A 6000-nucleotide genomic window follows, 5' to 3' on the forward strand; every position below is an offset into this window, starting at 1 on the left:
TTCCAACTGAGGCACTTCTCTTGAGGTCTAAAAACTACAAAAGGCATTTTGTAATGGACCACTTTGAAATCAAATTAGTAATGTTTCAAGGCGTGACCCGTAAAAGGGCTGCTGTCCAGAATACACATGTGTTTGACAGATACATCTTCCACCTAACTGGCCTCCTCAAGAATACAAATGGAATCAAGCTGTGTGAACAGGGCTTCCAAAAGACAGACATGGGATATCAGGATACATGTCAAATCACTCTGTCTCAATGGATAGAAAGGAAATAATGCCAGATATAGTGCACTGTATGGGTCATACCTAACTGCAGCTGATGGGCCAGATTCTGATGCTTCACTGGGACTACCTGCAGAGGTAGATTCTATTCAGTATGCATAAAGGTCGACACAATCTAGCGCTAAGTAAATTGTATTAGATTGTGTCAAATCTTGAAGCACTTAAAAAGACCTGAACTCCTTTTCACACACATCTGTACACTGTTAAATGCTGGAAGTTATTGTGGGGAGTGCATTTACAACCTCAGTGTCAGCACAGGTGTCTTGATGGGGCTGAGAAGCTAGAGACATTATACACTAACTTATTTTTAAATAACTGACTAGTTATTTGTTACTGGCAGGATGTAGCATGGTGGCCAGATGCTATAAGATGCAAGCTGTACATTTGGTTTCAAAATGGCTTATAAAAAGCTCTGTAGACATGGCCCCATGTGCTGCTGATTCAGAGACAAGGGGGTTTAATGGTAAAAAAGAACTATTTTAAATGTTATGAGAGGGAGATACAGACATGCCTTTAAGCTTGCCAGGATATATTTGTGTACCTTCCAAAAAGCTGATTAAATCTTCCTCTCTTCTGCTACATACACCGCCCCCTTCAACAGATCAGCAGCAATGCTGTGAAGGCTGGCCATCTCCCTGGACCTCAGGTGAGCTTCACACAGAAGTTGGCCTCTCCAACCACTGTAGAGCCCTTGTTATCTGCAGACCTGGCAAAAAATCCCACCGCTTCTTTCGGCTGTCCTGCAATTGGAGAAGGGGGACACAACTGGAGAAAGGACTGCATGTGCTGCTGGAGAAAGCACATGCTCCTGCTGCAGGGACAGCAAAACCAAACAGAGCCTGAGCTCAGGACCGGGGGGACAGGCCCAAGAAGCAGTCTGAGTGTGTGGCCCTATGAGGTTTACCACACACAAGAATTAGCTGCTACAGAAAGAGAAGGAGATACCTTAATCTAGGAGCCAGCTGGAGGGGCATCAAGATGGCTTGTGACTGATGAAGAAGAGTTCCTTTTAGGCATATTGGATTTCTATCATACTCCCATTGACTGTTTTCTTCAATTACAATGGACTTCAGTCCATGCTAATAAAGGTGTTAGAACTGATCTGTGCCATGGAGTGTTTCCTGGGTGAATTCCTTCATCCCCAAAGGTTGTAAGAATTTGGCACCACGTAGCACACAGGGGCACCCGCACCAGACCTGCCAAAGGCTGTTCAGGATTCTACACCATAGCAAAGATCTGGTAGCTATTCTTAAGTAGTTAAAGCAAAACACTTTTTCATAGGCTCAGACTGTCAACCACTGTATAATTTATTAGTTATATAAATGAGGTTATATCTCATCAACCTTAGAGGCAGCTCAACAATTTACTTGGCTACTTGAAAAACCCCAAAGATCGTTAGTTGATGTCATTGGAGATTTTCATGTTTTTTTCCAGTACGGTATTTTTAGATTTTATAGCCCTAGGGAATGAAATCCACAAGGAATAGGCATATCTTGACCAGCTGGAGAGCAAGCTTCTACTCACCACCAACTATGCCTTAAATCTGACCTGGAGGAACAAACCTGCAGGGGCAGTTGGTTCATTCTCCATTCTCATGCAATTTCCTCTATTTAGACTGCCAAGACGGGTACCAGTTAGTGCCATTTATTATGCTGGCTTTTGTGTTATCAGCATCTGTCCACTAGAACTGTACTGAGCAAACCAAGTCATTTCATCTAGGCCATCAACAACTGTGACTCACTATCAACCTGAATTGAATTTGAACCAATAACCTAAAGGAGAAAACCAATTGTAGGATACAGAGATTAACTCTTGGAGAGGCTTAAAATATTCTCCATTATTCCCTTGGCAACTATAAAGATAATTATGTACTTACTCAAGTTTTAGTTTTGCAGGTAGCAAGCTAATCAGTGTAGAAATTAAAGGTCTAATTGGCTTCTACCTGTAGGTATGGAAGACATGAAAGTTGCATACACCTGCTGCAATGTGCCAAAAATTTGCTGGGAGTTGATTCTACAGTGCATCATAACAGCATTCTTCAACTCTGCAGAAGCTTCTCCATGTGACTGCCACGTGCTTTGGACACTTGGGGTTTCAGGATTGCAAACTGGAGTGAAAGAGCCTGGTGTGGGAATAGCTGTTCTGTGCAGCATGATCCCCTGACAAACCTGCAAGGAAATTCATGAAGGAATTACTAGTGATTCTCTCAGCATTTACTCCCCACAGGATTCAACGTTACACTACATTGGTGGCGAAGAACCTCACTGGCCATGGCTAGAGCTGCACAGAGACAAAAAGTCTGGCCCCTTTGCATTAGGCCTCAGCCCTCTACAAATTCACCAAGATCTCTGGGATTTACCATCGAAGGGAGGACATCGACAATTTACAAAAGATGAAGATCTTGATGGTGAACCTGTTTAACAGATGAGACCTACCTTGGCAGCAATGTCAAAGTGTTGACTGGTTTTAGGATGGCTGGAGACCAGTCAAGAGATTTCTCTCCCTACCTGCATCTATCATCGGGGTTTAAGATTGCCTGAAATAAAAACCAACAAGGGAGCGTAGGAGTAAAACGCAAGTATGTTTATTAGACCAACAACAGTCAAACAAGGTAAGTAAATGGGGTATGCTATAAAGGACGCCCAACACAGGTAAGCAAGGTAAATAGGTAAAGGTGACATTATAACTATACTGACTGTGACCAAAAAGGGTTTACTCCCTTCCCAAGATGGGTCCCAGGTAAAGGGTACAGAGGACTTAAAAGGTCTCTACCATTTCTTGCAGCTTGCATCTGGAACCTCACAACCTCACGATGCAGATTGGATCCGGAACCGACCAGGTAACTCAGCAGAGTGAGGAGTGGACCTCAGGCAACAGGTAGGTGGTAACTCTGCTTGATGCTGGTAATTCTTCTTTCTCCTTCCCTGCGGCATCATGGGTGCAAGTAAGATCCAGGTGAGAGGATGGGAGCTAGAAGCTCACCCTTGCATGTAATTGTGTTAAACCCTCCCAAGACCCCAAGGCATGGTGCTCTGGCCTAAACTCCTGAGTAGAACACACTGCTGTGGTCCAGCACTCTGCCACTCAGATAGGCAGCTCCGTCCTTCTGATGTGCTAGCCCTTATATGCCCTGCTGTTACCGAGCAGATTACATGCCAGATGATTACTTGGTTCCCTGCCTTTTCAGTAGAAAGGGGGCTGGGGGGGGACGGACAACTATGTTGACCTGAATGTTATGGGTTAGTTGTTATGGCTCGCCACTGATTGCATCCAACCAGAAGATTTATAGGTTCTTGTCCAATTCAGACTACAGGGTACAAGAACTCAGAGAGTTCGATATCGGGTGAGGACTCTCAGGGTACTTGACAAAAACACTTACACTGAGGACAATACCAAAGTGATAAAAAACTTTATTGAGATTAACAAAAGAATAATAAATGCTATGAAACTTAACTGCAAAACAGTAAAAGAATTCCAAAACTCCTAGTGTAACCTTCCTATTATAAGTACCTTAACTTAACATACTCACACCCTTCCTTGAGGACCCAATAATAGGAGATGAAGGACCAGCCTTACTCCTTGGATGCCTGATAACACGATGGTGCTGGCTTCCCCAATAGTTAGGAATGTTGAGTAGTTATACTATACTGCACAAGCTGAGCTGATAGCATGATAGAAGATAGAATGATAGGTAGATAAAAAGATAGTCTATAGAATATGGAACAAAGAAAAGAAAGAGATAAAGCTCTCTTCTTTGCAAGGTATTTTATAGGATCCTGACACTGTGTAATTCAGGCCCAACCTACTATACCCAAATCTTATTACCATACCCTAAAAAATGTATGGGTACCCTTATCCTATAGGTTAGTGGATTATGACACTTACTCTCTATATATGAATAAGGATTATCTCACTCCAAAAACTGCCAACCGAGGCTCTCTTGGCGACTTCCAGGTTTGTGGTGTACTCTGAGGTTATCAACCGGTTGCAGACGCCAGATAAACCTGTTCAGTGTTGTGTGTAGTTCCTCCCTTTGGTTCCCCAAAGTTCAGGGACCGTTCCTATCCGTGCCAAAGGTTACCAGCTTTTATGCTGACTTACTCTTAACTGATTATACTTTTAGCTGTTTAGCGGATCTTACCGGATACAGGCTGGTAGGCTTCTTGCATTTCAGCAAAATTTATTCTATGTATAATTATTAGGAAACACATATCATATGCCTCAACACATCCTAAATTCATAGGAATTAATACGGATAAAATATAAGAATAAAACTGATTAATTCAGAAAGAGAAACATATTATTTGATACGGCTGGATAGATTAGTAGGATATAATAGCTAGCAAAGTAATCCCATGGGCTACAACTATACCTGAGGAGGGGGAAGATGGGCAGCCAAGATAGATTCCTAGTTGTTGTTGCCAGAATTTCAAGATGGCATGAGGGTATTAATGCCAAAACAGAAATCTCCCCCGTCCTTGTCGGCAAGGATTCCCTTTTTTAACACAGGGATCTGATGCCAACACACCTCACTGACACCCAGTTAGGATAGCACACCTGGATTTCTTGTCTACCTTCCTGAAATTGTTGCGAGCCCACCTGTAATGAGACAAATGCAATACAAACATAACACATTGCAATGAAAACAAGATGGTAAAAAGATGTACCAATAAGTGCCAGGATGCAGAAACCTTGGTGGGGTCAGCAAACAGAGATTTCCACCAATTACTTACAGCCGCTGTCCTCTGCACCCTTTAAAGGACCGCTTCTATTTGTTCTGATGAGTGATGAATGGTGAGCATAACTGACTTACCTCATTCTACCACTTCATCAACATGCCTGGTGTGGTCTGGGTGCTCCATCAATTGGCTGATGAGTGAGATGTTTAGTCCCAGACTCACCGGTTCGACATCATCATACAAATAGTATGCAGTTCCAGTGGCTCTAGATGTCATCCTTTCCGACTGAAACCTAACATCGCCTCCCTCTATGGTTAAGACAAAACATAACCACAAGTTAGGGTGGATGTCATTATTTATAGCATAAAACATATTTACAATAAATGTTTTGCAAGAACTCCAGAGACATACTCAGTGATCATTAATGACTGCTATCTGGGAATGAGAAACAGGTTGAAGCTGCAATTCATAATGGCATTTGTCTTCGTTGATATTTAAGCAAATGTGCGCACCTAAGAATACCCCAGTTGGACACAGGTATCCTTGGTTGGGCTTCCATACACATGAATCGATATCTACTGTATGATACTCTATCCCCTCCTGAACTACCCACTTCAGCACATCTATGGGCATCAGGGTCGTGCCACTGACATTAATGCCAAGAGGAAGCACCTCTACAAAAGCATCCCTCTCTCTTGGAGTCTGCATCCAATTAAGTATTTAATAAGGAGTAATCAAACCATAATTATCAGGCTGCTGTGCAATTTATTATCAATGTTTTCACCACAACAAGAGTCTCTCAAACTTCATCTACAAGCATAACTGGTGTTGCACATCTGACTTTAGAATGAGAAGTCTGACATTGAATATCCTGCTCTATTAAATTGGTTACACAGATCTTTTTTTAAACAGAAACAAGATTACATGTTAAAACAAGCTTTGAAGTCTGGAGCCAGCCTTGACTCCACATCAGAACATATAAAAGAGTAATGCCATCAACACATTATCCATAACAATCAGATCTGGAACACCAGCTTTC

At 42.4% G+C, this 6000-nt stretch overlaps 2 long non-coding RNA genes across 2 annotated transcripts in view; both read right to left on the bottom strand.

The window, feature by feature from the left end:
- The window catches only part of LOC120401853, a 51404-nt gene extending 49608 nt beyond the window's left edge, over window positions 1–1796 (bottom strand). Inside the window, exon 1 of the long non-coding RNA XR_005596785.1 lies at window positions 824–1796. This is a non-coding gene — a long non-coding RNA (uncharacterized LOC120401853). The remainder of the gene's footprint in view (window positions 1–823) is intronic.
- Window positions 1797–4266: 2470 nt separating this feature from the next.
- Window positions 4267–5258, bottom strand: LOC120401958. The gene is made up of 3 exons (XR_005596872.1): window positions 5096–5258; window positions 4655–4881; window positions 4267–4343 (listed from the first exon to the last, which is right to left on the bottom strand). It is a non-coding gene; the product is annotated as an uncharacterized LOC120401958 (long non-coding RNA).
- Between the last annotated feature and the right edge of the window lie 742 nt (window positions 5259–6000).

This window comes from Mauremys reevesii, linkage group 3 (assembly GCF_016161935.1).
Source record: "Mauremys reevesii isolate NIE-2019 linkage group 3, ASM1616193v1, whole genome shotgun sequence".
Lineage (NCBI taxonomy): Eukaryota > Metazoa > Chordata > Testudines > Geoemydidae > Mauremys > Mauremys reevesii.